This window comes from Chiloscyllium punctatum, chromosome 17, assembly GCF_047496795.1.
Source record: "Chiloscyllium punctatum isolate Juve2018m chromosome 17, sChiPun1.3, whole genome shotgun sequence".
Lineage (NCBI taxonomy): Eukaryota > Metazoa > Chordata > Chondrichthyes > Orectolobiformes > Hemiscylliidae > Chiloscyllium > Chiloscyllium punctatum.
This window is the reverse complement of record NC_092755.1, coordinates 49,850,035-49,864,219: the sequence shown is the minus strand read 5'-3', so window position 1 is coordinate 49,864,219 and position 14,185 is coordinate 49,850,035. Positions and strand designations below refer to the sequence as shown.

General features: G+C 49.1%; 8 non-coding genes across 8 annotated transcripts; all 8 read right to left on the bottom strand.

The window, feature by feature from the left end:
* Positions 1 to 120, bottom strand: trnal-caa (transfer RNA leucine (anticodon CAA)). The gene is made up of 2 exons: positions 83 to 120; positions 1 to 46 (listed from the first exon to the last, which is right to left on the bottom strand). It is a non-coding gene; the product is annotated as a tRNA-Leu (tRNA).
* Positions 121 to 1,953: 1,833 nt separating this feature from the next.
* Positions 1,954 to 2,073, bottom strand: trnal-caa (transfer RNA leucine (anticodon CAA)). The gene is made up of 2 exons: positions 2,036 to 2,073; positions 1,954 to 1,999 (listed from the first exon to the last, which is right to left on the bottom strand). It is a non-coding gene; the product is annotated as a tRNA-Leu (tRNA).
* A 1,829-nt stretch (positions 2,074 to 3,902) lies between these two features.
* Positions 3,903 to 4,022, bottom strand: trnal-caa (transfer RNA leucine (anticodon CAA)). The gene is made up of 2 exons: positions 3,985 to 4,022; positions 3,903 to 3,948 (listed from the first exon to the last, which is right to left on the bottom strand). It is a non-coding gene; the product is annotated as a tRNA-Leu (tRNA).
* Positions 4,023 to 5,851: 1,829 nt separating this feature from the next.
* On the bottom strand, positions 5,852 to 5,971 carry trnal-caa (transfer RNA leucine (anticodon CAA)). The gene is made up of 2 exons: positions 5,934 to 5,971; positions 5,852 to 5,897 (listed from the first exon to the last, which is right to left on the bottom strand). It is a non-coding gene; the product is annotated as a tRNA-Leu (tRNA).
* Positions 5,972 to 7,784: 1,813 nt separating this feature from the next.
* On the bottom strand, positions 7,785 to 7,904 carry trnal-caa (transfer RNA leucine (anticodon CAA)). The gene is made up of 2 exons: positions 7,867 to 7,904; positions 7,785 to 7,830 (listed from the first exon to the last, which is right to left on the bottom strand). It is a non-coding gene; the product is annotated as a tRNA-Leu (tRNA).
* Positions 7,905 to 9,672: 1,768 nt separating this feature from the next.
* On the bottom strand, positions 9,673 to 9,792 carry trnal-caa (transfer RNA leucine (anticodon CAA)). The gene is made up of 2 exons: positions 9,755 to 9,792; positions 9,673 to 9,707 (listed from the first exon to the last, which is right to left on the bottom strand). It is a non-coding gene; the product is annotated as a tRNA-Leu (tRNA).
* Positions 9,793 to 11,563: 1,771 nt separating this feature from the next.
* Positions 11,564 to 11,683, bottom strand: trnal-caa (transfer RNA leucine (anticodon CAA)). The gene is made up of 2 exons: positions 11,646 to 11,683; positions 11,564 to 11,598 (listed from the first exon to the last, which is right to left on the bottom strand). It is a non-coding gene; the product is annotated as a tRNA-Leu (tRNA).
* Positions 11,684 to 13,474: 1,791 nt separating this feature from the next.
* Positions 13,475 to 13,594, bottom strand: trnal-caa (transfer RNA leucine (anticodon CAA)). Its single transcript has 2 exons — positions 13,557 to 13,594; positions 13,475 to 13,509 (listed from the first exon to the last, which is right to left on the bottom strand). It is a non-coding gene; the product is annotated as a tRNA-Leu (tRNA).
* Between the last annotated feature and the right edge of the window lie 591 nt (positions 13,595 to 14,185).

The window sequence follows — 14,185 nt, the reverse complement described above, 5'->3', positions numbered from 1 at the left end:
TGTCAGGAGTGGGATTTGAACCCACGCCCCTAGAAAGGGACCAGAATTCACAAGCCCAGATGCAGAGCAAGGACTAACACTCCTTGAGTCTGGCGCCTTAGACCACTCGGCCATCCTGACAAGCTGCTGCAGATGCCTTTCCAGATGTCTTTCTCACTCTGTACAATTAGTCACCTTGCTCTTGTGCAGACACAAAATGCAATTCCGCATTTCTGCAGCTCCCTTGCATTCACACTCAGCAACAATCCCTCATACACAGTCTCACTCTCGCACACACACACTCTCTCTCACATGCACACGCACACACACTCTCTATCTGTCTCTCACACACACACTTTCTCTCTCACATGCACGCACAAACACACTCTCTCCCTCTCAGACACACAAATTCTCCCTTTCTCTGTCTCTCTCACACACACACTCTCACTCACACACACACACTTCTCCCTCTTACACACACACAGACACACGCACTCTCTCACACACACACTATCTCACACACACACTCTTTCTCACACACACCAACAAATTCTTCCTCTCTCTCTCTCAGACACACGCAAACAAACTCTTGCAGACATACACATACAAATTCTCTCTCTCTCACACGCACCCACTCTCACTCACACACACACATACACGCACATACACACACACATTCTCTCTCTCTCGCACACACATTCTCTCTCTCTCAAACACACTCTCTATCACACACACACATTCTTTCACTCTCTCACACACAAACACACATGCACACTCTCTCTTCCACACACACACGCACACTCTGTCTCTCTCACACACATACACACTCTGTCTCTCTCAAACACACCTACAAATTCTCCCTCTCTGTTTCTCACACACACACATGCCCACACACTCATATACACACTCACACCCTCTCTCTCTCAAACACACATATACACATACATACTCTCTCTCACACACACTCTCACTCACACACACACAGACAGACACAAACACACACTCTCAGACACATACTCACACACATTCTCTCACTCTCACACACACAAACACACACACGTACACGCTGCCTCTCTTGCGCTCACACACACACATGCACTCTCTCTCACACACACACACGCTAACATACACACTCTCTCTCCTTCACACAAACACACACTCTCTCTCTAACACACACACCCACAGGCACACACAATCTCACACAAACACACACACCTCTCTCTCTCACACACACACACACTCTCTCTCACACGCACACAAACACATGCTAACACACACACGCTCTCTCCTTCACACACACACACAAACACACACACACTCACAGGCACACACAATCTCTCTTTATCTCTCTGACACACACACACACAATCTCTCTCTCTCACACACACACACAAACACAATCAGGTCAGGAGCTGAGTGACCCTGGGGGAACCCAAACTGGGAGTCACTGAGCAGGTGCTGCTTGATAGCACTGTTGGTGAGCCCTTCCATCACTTTACCGAGGATTGGGAACAGATGGATGGGAGAGGAATTGGCTGAGTTGGATTTGTCCTGCTTTTTATGTCCAGGACATACCTGGATAATTTCCCACATGGCCAGGTCGATCCCAGTGTTATCACTGTCCTGGGAGAACTTGGCTGGAGGAAGGGCATGTTGTGGAGCAGCAGCCTTCAGGAGCAGTGCCAGAGCACAGAGCCTTTGCAGTGTCCAGTGTCTCTTGATCTGACACGGAGTGAATGGAATTGTTGGAAGAATGGTGTCTGTGATGGTGGGGAGCACAGGGGGAGACTGAGTAAGATCATCCGGTGGGCACTTGCGGCTGAAGATTGTTGTAAAAGCCTCAGCCTTATCTTTGATAGTGACAGGTTGGACTCTTCCATCTTTGTGAAGGGGGAGCGACTCCTCTCCAAGAAGCTGTGAAATGTGGGGGCAGTGTGTGGGTGTGGGAAGGTTTGTTTGGGGAAAAGGGAAGAATGTCAGGAGGGGGATTTGAACCCACGCCCCTAGAAAGGGACCAGAATTCACAAGCCCAGATGCAGAGCAAGGACTAACACTCCTTGAGTCTGGCGCTTTAGACCACTCGGCCATCCTGACAAGCTGCTGCAGATGCCTTTCCAGATGTCTTTCTCACTCTGTACAATTAGTCACCTTGCTCTTGTGCAGACACAAAATGCAATTCCGCATTTCTGCAGCTCCCTTGCATTCACACTCAGCAACAATCCCTCATTCACAGTCTCACTCTCGCACACACACACTCTCTCTCACATGCACACGCACACACACTCTCTATCTGTCTCTCACACACACACTCTCTCTCTCACATGCACGCACAAACACACTCTCTCCCTCTCATACACACAAATTCTCCCTTTCTCTGTCTCTCTCACACACACACTCTCACTCACACACACACACTTCTCCCTCTTACACACACACAGACACACGCACTCTCTCACACACACACTATCTCACACACACACTCTTTCTCACACACACCAACAAATTCTTCCTCTCTCTCTCTCAGACACACGCAAACACACTCTTGCAGACATACACATACAAATTCTCTCTCTCTCACACGCACCCACTCTCACTCACACACACACATACACGCACATACACACACACATTCTCTCTCTCTCGCACACACATTCTCTCTCTCTCAAACACACTCTCTCTCACACACACACATTCTTTCACTCTCTCACACACAAACACACATGCACACTCTCTCTTACACACACACACGCACACTCTGTCTCTCTCACACACATACACACTCTGTCTCTCTCAAACACACCTACAAATTCTCCCTCTCTGTTTCTCACACACACACATGCCCACACACTCATATACACACTCACACCCTCTCTCTCTCAAACACACATATACACATACATACTCTCTCTCACACACACTCTCACTCACACACACACAGGCAGACACAAACACACACTCTCAGACACATACTCACACACATTCTCTCACTCTCACACACACAAACACACACACGTACACGCTGCCTCTCTTGCGCTCACACACACACATGCACTCTCTCTCACACACACACACGCTAACATACACACTCTCTCTCCTTCACACAAACACACACTCTCTCTCTCACACACACGCCCACAGGCACACACAATCTCACACACACACACCTCTCTCTCTCACACACACACACACTCTCTCTCACACGCACACAAACACATGCTAACACACACACGCTCTCTCCTTCACACACACACACAAACACACACACACTCACAGGCACACACACAATCTTTATCTCTCACACACACACACACACACAATCTCTCTCTCTCACACACACACACAAACACAATCAGGTCAGGAGCTGAGTGACCCTGGGGGAAGCCAAACTGGGTGTCACTGAGCAGGTGCTGCTTGATAGCCCTGTTGGTGAGCCCTTCCATCACTTTACCGAGGATTGGGAACAGATGGATGGGAGAGGAATTGGCTGAGTTGGATTTGTCCTGCTTTTTATGTCCAGGACATACCTGGATAATTTCCCACATGGCCAGGTCGATCCCAGTGTTGTAACTGTCCTGGGAGAACTTGGCTGGAGGAAGGGCATGTTGTGGAGTAGCAGCCTTCAGGATCAGTGCCAGAGCACAGAGCCTTTGCAGTGTCCAGTGTCTCTTGATCTGACACGGAGTGAATGGAATTGTTGGAAGAATGGTGTCTGTGATGGTGGGGAGCACAGGGGGAGACTGAGTAAGATCATCCGGTGGGCACTTGCGGCTGAAGATTGTTGTAAAAGCCTCAGCCTTATCTTTGATAGTGACAGGTTGGACTCTTCCATCTTTGTGAAGGGGGAGCGACTCCTCTCCAAGAAGCTGTGAAATGTGGGGGCAGTGTGTGGGTGTGGGAAGGTTTGTTTGGGGAAAAGGGAAGAAAGTCAGGAGTGGGATTTGAACCCACGCCCCTAGAAAGGGACCAGAATTCACAAGCCCAGATGCAGAGCAAGGACTAACACTCCTTGAGTCTGGCGCCTTAGACCACTCAGCCATCCTGACAAGCTGCTGCCGATGCCTTTCCAGATGTCTTTCTCACTCTGTACAATTAGTCACCTTGCTCTTGTGCAGACACAAAATGCAATTCCGCATTTCTGCAGCTCCCTTGCATTCACACTCAGCAACAATCCCTCATTCACAGTCTCACTCTCGCACACACACACTCTCTCTCACATGCACACGCACACACACTCTCTATCTGTCTCTCACACACACACTCTCTCTCTCACATGCACGCACAAACACACTCTCTCCCTCTCATACACACAAATTCTCCCTTTCTCTGTCTCTCTCACACACACACTCTCACTCACACACACACACTTCTCCCTCTTACATACACACAGACACACGCACTCTCTCACACACACACTATCTCACACACACACTCTTTCTCACACACACCAACAAATTCTTCCTCTCTCTCTCTCAGACACACGCAAACACACTCTTGCAGACATACACATACAAATTCTCTCTCTCTCACACGCACCCACTCTCACTCACACACACACATACACGCACATACACACACACATTCTCTCTCTCTCGCACACACATTCTCTCTCTCTCAAACACACTCTCTATCACACACACACATTCTTTCACTCTCTCACACACAAAGACACATGCACACTCTCTCTTACACACACACACGCACACTCTGTCTCTCTCACACACATACACACTCTGTCTCTCTCAAACACACCTACAAATTCTCCCTCTCTGTTTCTCACACACACACATGCCCACACACTCATATACACACTCACACCCTCTCTCTCTCAAACACACATATACACATACATACTCTCTCTCACACACACTCTCACTCACACACACACAGGCAGACACAAACACACACTCTCAGACACATACTCACACACATTCTCTCACTCTCACACACACAAACACACACACGTACACGCTGCCTCTCTTGCGCTCACACACACACATGCACTCTCTCTCACACACACACACGCTAACATACACACTCTCTCTCCTTCACACAAACACACACTCTCTCTCTCACACACACGCCCACAGGCACACACAATCTCACACACACACACCTCTCTCTCTCACACACACACACACTCTCTCTCACACGCACACAAACACATGCTAACACACACACGCTCTCTCCTTCACACACACACACAAACACACACACACTCACAGGCACACACACAATCTTTATCTCTCACACACACACACACACACAATCTCTCTCTCTCACACACACACACAAACACAATCAGGTCAGGAGCTGAGTGACCCTGGGGGAAGCCAAACTGGGTGTCACTGAGCAGGTGCTGCTTGATAGCCCTGTTGGTGAGCCCTTCCATCACTTTACCGAGGATTGGGAACAGATGGATGGGAGAGGAATTGGCTGAGTTGGATTTGTCCTGCTTTTTATGTCCAGGACATACCTGGATAATTTCCCACATGGCCAGGTCGATCCCAGTGTTGTAACTGTCCTGGGAGAACTTGGCTGGAGGAAGGGCATGTTGTGGAGTAGCAGCCTTCAGGATCAGTGCCAGAGCACAGAGCCTTTGCAGTGTCCAGTGTCTCTTGATCTGACACGGAGTGAATGGAATTGTTGGAAGAATGGTGTCTGTGATGGTGGGGAGCACAGGGGGAGACTGAGTAAGATCATCCGGTGGGCACTTGCGGCTGAAGATTGTTGTAAAAGCCTCAGCCTTATCTTTGATAGTGACAGGTTGGACTCTTCCATCTTTGTGAAGGGGGAGCGACTCCTCTCCAAGAAGCTGTGAAATGTGGGGGCAGTGTGTGGGTGTGGGAAGGTTTGTTTGGGGAAAAGGGAAGAAAGTCAGGAGTGGGATTTGAACCCACGCCCCTAGAAAGGGACCAGAATTCACAAGCCCAGATGCAGAGCAAGGACTAACACCCCTTGAGTCTGGCGCCTTAGACCACTCAGCCATCCTGACAAGCTGCTGCCGATGCCTTTCCAGATGTCTTTCTCACTCTGTACAATTAGTCACCTTGCTCTTGTGCAGACACAAAATGCAATTCCGCATTTCTGCAGCTCCCTTGCATTCACACTCAGCAACAATCCCTCATTCACAGTCTCACTCTCGCACACACACACTCTCTCTCACATGCACACGCACACACACTCTCTATCTGTCTCTCACACACACACTCTCTCTCTCACATGCACGCACAAACACACTCTCTCCCTCTCATACACACAAATTCTCCCTTTCTCTGTCTCTCTCACACACACACTCTCACTCACACACACACACTTCTCCCTCTTACATACACACAGACACACGCACTCTCTCACACACACACTATCTCACACACACACTCTTTCTCACACACACCAACAAATTCTTCCTCTCTCTCTCTCAGACACACGCAAACACACTCTTGCAGACATACACATACAAATTCTCTCTCTCTCACACGCACCCACTCTCACTCACACACACACATACACGCACATACACACACACATTCTCTCTCTCTCGCACACACATTCTCTCTCTCTCAAACACACTCTCTCTCACACACACACATTCTTTCACTCTCTCACACACAAAGACACATGCACACTCTCTCTTACACACACACACGCACACTCTGTCTCTCTCACACACATACACACTCTGTCTCTCTCAAACACACCTACAAATTCTCCCTCTCTGTTTCTCACACACACACATGCCCACACACTCATATACACACTCACACCCTCTCTCTCTCAAACACACATATACACATACATACTCTCACTCACACACACACAGACAGACACAAACACACACTCTCAGACACATACTCACACACATTCTCTCACTCTCACACACACAAACACACACACGTACACGCTGCCTCTCTTGCGCTCACACACACACATGCACTCTCTCTCACACACACACACGCTAACATACACACTCTCTCTCCTTCACACAAACACACACTCTCTCTCTCACACACACGCCCACAGGCACACACACTCTCACACACACACACCTCTCTCTCTCACACACACACACACTCTCTCTCACACGCACACAAACACATGCTAACACACACACGCTCTCTCCTTCACACACACACACAAACACACACACACTCACAGGCACACACACAATCTTTATCTCTCACACACACACACACACACAATCTCTCTCTCTCACACACACACACAAACACAATCAGGTCAGGAGCTGAGTGACCCTGGGGGAAGCCAAACTGGGTGTCACTGAGCAGGTGCTGCTTGATAGCACTGTTGGTGAGCCCTTCCATCACTTTACCGAGGATTGGGAACAGATGGATGGGAGAGGAATTGGCTGAGTTGGATTTGTCCTGCTTTTTATGTCCAGGACATACCTGGATAATTTCCCACATGGCCAGGTCGATCCCAGTGTTGTAACTGTCCTGGGAGAACTTGGCTGGAGGAAGGGCATGTTGTGGAGCAGCAGCCTTCAGGAGCAGTGCCAGAGCACAGAGCCTTTGCAGTGTCCAGTGTCTCTTGATCTGACACGGAGTGAATGGAATTGTTGGAAGAATGGTGTCTGTGATGGTGGGGAGCACAGGGGGAGACTGAGTAAGATCATCCGGTGGGCACTTGCGGCTGATGATTGTTGTAAAAGCCTCAGCCTTATCTTTGAAAGTGACAGGTTGGACTCTTCCATCTTTGTGAAGGGGGAGCGACTCCTCTCCAAGAAGCTGTGAAATGTGGGGGCAGTGTGTGGGTGTGGGAAGGTTTGTTTGGGGAAAAGGGAAGATTGTCAGGAGTGGGATTTGAACCCACGCCCCTAGAAAGGGACCAGAATTCACAAGCCCAGATGCAGAGCAAGGACTAACACTCCTTGAGTCTGGCGCCTTAGACCACTCGGCCATCCTGACAAGCTGCTGCAAATGCGTTTCCAGATGTCTTTCTCACTCTGTACAATTAGTCACCTTGCTCTTGTGCAGACACAAAATGCAATTCCGCATTTCTGCAGCTCCCTTGCATTCACACTCAGCAACAATCCCTCATACACAGTCTCACTCTCGCACACACACACTCTCTCTCACATGCACACGCACACACACTCTCTATCTGTCTCTCACACACACACTCTCTCTCTCACATGCACGCACAAACACACTCTCTCCCTCTCATACACACAAATTCTCCCTTTCTCTGTCTCTCTCACACACACACTCTCACTCACACACACACACTTCTCCCTCTTACACACACACAGACACACGCACTCTCTCACACACACACTATCTCACACACATACTCTTTCTCACACACACCAACAAATTCTTCCTCTCTCTCTCTCAGACACACGCAAACACACTCTTGCAGACATACACATACAAATTCTCTCTCTCTCACACGCACCCACTCTCACTCACACACACACATACACGCACATACACACACACATTCTCTCTCTCTCGCACACACATTCTCTCTCTCTCAAACACACTCTCTCTCACACACACACATTCTTTCACTCTCTCACACACAAACACACATGCACACTCTCTCTTACACACACACACGCACACTCTGTCTCTCTCACACACATACACACTCTGTCTCTCTCAAACACACCTACAAATTCTCCCTCTCTGTTTCTCACACACACACATGCCCACACACTCATATACACACTCACACCCTCTCTCTCTCAAACACACATATACACATACATACTCTCTCTCACACACACTCTCACTCACACACACACAGGCAGACACAAACACACACTCTCAGACACATACTCACACACATTCTCTCACTCTCACACACACAAACACACACACGTACACGCTGCCTCTCTTGCGCTCACACACACACATGCACTCTCTCTCACACACACACACGCTAACATACACACTCTCTCTCCTTCACACAAACACACACTCTCTCTCTCACACACACGCCCACAGGCACACACAATCTCACACACACACACACCTCTCTCTCTCACACACACACACAAACACACACACACTCACAGGCACACACACAATCTTAATCTCTCACACACACACACACACACACACAATCTCTCTCTCTCACACACACACACAAACACAATCAGGTCAGGAGCTGAGTGACCCTGGGGAAGCCAAACTGGGTGTCACTGAGCAGGTGCTGCTTGATAGCACTGTTGGTGAGCCCTTCCATCACTTTACCGAGGATTGGGAACAGATGGATGGGAGAGGAATTGGCTGAGTTGGATTTGTCCTGCTTTTTATGTACAGGACATACCTGGATAATTTCCCACATGGCCAGGTCGATCCCAGTGTTGTCACTGTCCTGGTAGAACTTGGCTGGAGGAAGGGCATGTTGTGGAGCAGCAGCCTTCAGGAGCAGTGCCAGAGCACAGAGCCTTTGCAGTGTCCAGTGTCTCTTGATCTGACACGGAGTGAATGGAATTGTTGGAAGAATGGTGTCTGTGATGGTGGGGAGCACAGGGGGAGACTGAGTAAGATCATCCGGTGGGCACTTGCGGCTGAAGATTGTTGTAAAAGCCTCAGCCTTATCTTTGATAGTGACAGGTTGGACTCTTCCATCTTTGTGAAGGGGGAGCGACTCCTCTCCAAGAAGCTGTGAAATGTGGGGGCAGTGTGTGGGTGTGGGAAGGTTTGTTTGGGGAAAAGGGAAGAATGTCAGGAGTGGGTTTTGAACCCACGCCCCAAGAAAGGGACCAGAATTCACAAGCCCAGATGCAGAGCAAGGACTAACACTCCTTGAGTCTGGCACCTTAGACCACTCAGCCATCCTGACAAGCTGCTGCAGATGCCGTTCCAGGTGTCTTTCTCACTCTGTACAATTAGTCACCTTGCTCTTGTGCAGACACAAAATGCAATTCTGCATTTCTGCAGCTCCCTTGCATTCACACTCAGCAACAATCCCTCATACACAGTCTCACTCTCGCACACACACACTCTCTCTCACATGCACACGCACACACACTCTCTATCTGTCTCTCACACACACACTCTCTCTCTCACATGCACGCACAAACACACTCTCTCCCTCTCATACACACAAATTCTCCCTTTCTCTGTCTCTCTCACACACACACTCTCACTCACACACACACACTTCTCCCTCTTACACACACACAGACACACGCACTCTCTCACACACACACTATCTCACACACACACTCTTTCTCACACACACCAACAGATTCTTCCTCTCTCTCAGACACACGCAAACACACTCTTGCAGACATACACATACAAATTCTCTCTCTCTCACACGCACCCACTCTCACTCACACACACACATACACGCACATACACACACACATTCTCTCTCTCTCGCACACACATTCTCTCTCTCTCAAACACACTCTCTCTCACACACACACATTCTTTCACTCTCTCACACACAAACACACATGCACACTCTCTCTTACACACACACACGCACACTCTGTCTCTCTCACACACATACACACTCTGTCTCTCTCAAACACACCTACAAATTCTCCCTCTCTGTTTCTCACACACACACATGCCCACACACTCATATACACACTCACACCCTCTCTCTCTCAAACACACATATACACATACATACTCTCTCTCACACACACTCTCACTCACACACACACAGGCAGACACAAACACACACTCTCAGACACATACTCACACACATTCTCTCACTCTCACACACACAAACACACACACGTACACGCTGCCTCTCTTGCGCTCACACACACACATGCACTCTCTCTCACACACACACACGCTAACATACACACTCTCTCTCCTTCACACAAACACACACTCTCTCTCTCACACACACGCCCACAGGCACACACAATCTCACACACACACACACACACACACCTCTCTCTCTCACACACACACACAAACACACACACACTCACAGGCACACACACAATCTTAATCTCTCACACACACACACACACACACAATCTCTCTCTCTCACACACACACACAAACACAATCAGGTCAGGAGCTGAGTGACCCTGGGGGAAGCCAAACTGGGTGTCACTGAGCAGGTGCTGCTTGATAGCACTGTTGGTGAGCCCTTCCATCACTTTACCGAGGATTGGGAACAGATGGATGGGAGAGGAATTGGCTGAGTTGGATTTGTCCTGCTTTTTATGTCCAGGACATACCTGGATAATTTCCCACATGGCCAGGTCGATCCCAGTGTTGTCACTGTCCTGGTAGAACTTGGCTGGAGGAAGGGCATGTTGTGGAGCAGCAGCCTTCAGGAGCAGTGCCAGAGCACAGAGCCTTTGCAGTGTCCAGTGTCTCTTGATCTGACACGGAGTGAATGGAATTGTTGGAAGAATGGTGTCTGTGATGGTGGGGAGCACAGGGGGAGACTGAGTAAGATCATCCGGTGGGCACTTGCGGCTGAAGATTGTTGTAAAAGCCTCAGCCTTATCTTTGATAGTGACAGGTTGGACTCTTCCATCTTTGTGAAGGGGGAGCGACTCCTCTCCAAGAAGCTGTGAAATGTGGGGGCAGTGTGTGGGTGTGGGAAGGTTTGTTTGGGGAAAAGGGAAGAATGTCAGGAGTGGGATTTGAACCCACGCACCTAGAAAGGGACCAGAATTCACAAGCCCAGATACAGAGCAAGGACTAACACTCCTTGAGTCTGGCGCCTTAGACCACTCGGCCATCCTGACAAGCTGCTGCAGATGCCTTTCCAGATGTCTTTCTCACTCTGTACAATTAGTCACCTTGCTCTTGTGCAGACACAAAATGCAATTCCGCATTTCTGCAGCTCCCTTGCATTCACACTCAGCAACAATCCCTCATACACAGTCTCACTCTCGCACACACACACTCTCTCTCACATGCACACGCACACACACTCTCTATCTGTCTCTCACACACACACACTCTCTCTCTCACATGCACGCACAAACACACTCTCTCCCTCTCATACACACAAATTCTCCCTTTCTCTGTCTCTCTCACACACACACTCTCACTCACACACACACACTTCTCCCTCTTACACACACACAGACACACGCACTCTCTCACACACACACTATCTCACACACACACTCTTTCTCACACACACCAACAAATTCTTCCTCTCTCTCTCTCAGACACACGCAAACACACTCTTGCAGACATACACATACAAATTCTCTCTCTCTCACACGCACCCACTCTCACTCACACACACACATACACGCACATACACACACACATTCTCTCTCTCTCGCACACACATTCTCTCTCTCTCAAACACACTCTCTCTCACACACACACATTCTTTCACTCTCTCACACACAAAGACACATGCACACTCTCTCTTACACACACACACGCACACTCTGTCTCTCTCACACACATACACACTCTGTCTCTCTCAAACACACCTACAAATTCTCCCTCTCTGTTTCTCACACACACACATGCCCACACACTCATATACACACTCACACCCTCTCTCTCTCAAACACACATATACACATACATACTCTCACTCACACACACACAGACAGACACAAACACACACTCTCAGACACATACTCACACACATTCTCTCACTCTCACACACACAAACACACACACGTACACGCTGCCTCTCTTGCGCTCACACACATACACGCTAACATACACACTCTCTCTCCTTCACACAAACACACACTCTCTCTCTCACACACACGCCCACAGGCACACGCAATCTCACACACACACACCTCTCTCTTTCACACACACACACACTCTCTCTCACACGCACACAAACACATGCTAACACACACACGCTCTCTCCTTCACACACACACACAAACACACACACACTCACAGGCACACACACAATCTTTATCTCTCACACACACACACACACACAATCTCTCTCTCTCACACACACACACAAACACAATCAGGTCAGGAGCTGAGTGACCCTGGGGGAAGCCAAACTGGGTGTCACTGAGCAGGTGCTGCTTGATAGCACTGTTGGTGAGCCCTTCCATCACTTTACCGAGGATTGGGAACAGATGGATGGGAGAGGAATTGGCTGAGTTGGATTTGTCCTGCTTTTTATGTCCAGGACATACCTGGATAATTTCCCACATGGCCAGGTCGATCCCAGTGTTGTCACTGTCCTGGTAGAACTTGGCTGGAGGAAGGGCATGTTGTGGAGCAGCAGCCTTCAGGAGCAGTGCCAGAGCACAGAGCCTTTGCAGTGTCCAGTGTCTCTTGATCTGAGACGGAGTGAATGGAATTGTTGGAAGAATGGTGTCTGTGATGGTGGGGAGCACAGGGGGAGACTGAGTAAGGTCATCCGGTGGGCACTTGCGGCTGAAGATTGTTGTAAAAGCCTCAGCCTTATCTTTGAAAGTGACAGGTTGGACTCTTCCATCTTTGTGAAGGGGGAGCGACTCCTCTCCAAGAAGCTGTGAAATGTGGGGGCAGTGTGTGGGTGTGGGAAGGTTTGTTTGGGGAAAAGGGCAGAATGTCAGGAGTGGGATTTGAACCCACGCCCCAAGAAAGGGACCAGAATTCACAAGCCCAGATGCAAAGCAAGGACTAACACTCCTTGAGTCTGGCGCCTTAGACCACTCGGCCATCCTGACAAGCTGCTGCAGATGCCTTTCCAGATGTCTTTCTCACTCTGTACAATTAGTCACCTTGCTCTTGTGCAGACACAAAATGCAATTCCGCATTTCTGCAGCTCCCTTGCATTCACACTCAGCAACAATCCCTCATACACAGTCTCACTCTCGCACACACACACTCTCTCTCACATGCACACGCACACACACTCTCTATCTGTCTCTCACACACACACACTCTCTCTCTCACATGCACGCACAAACACACTCTCTCCCTCTCATACACACAAATTCTCCCTTTCTCTGTCTCTCTCACACACACACTCTCACTCACACACACACACTTCTCCCTCTTACACACACACAGACACACGCACTCTCTCACACACACACTATCTCACACACACACTCTTTCTCACACACACCAACAAATTCTTCCTCTCTCTCTCTCAGACACACGCAAACACACTCTTGCAGACATACACATACAAATTCTCTCTCTCTCACACGCACCCACTCTCACTCACACACACACATACACGCACATACACACACACATTCTCTCTCTCTCGCACACACATTCTCTCTCTCTCAAACACACTCTCTCTCACA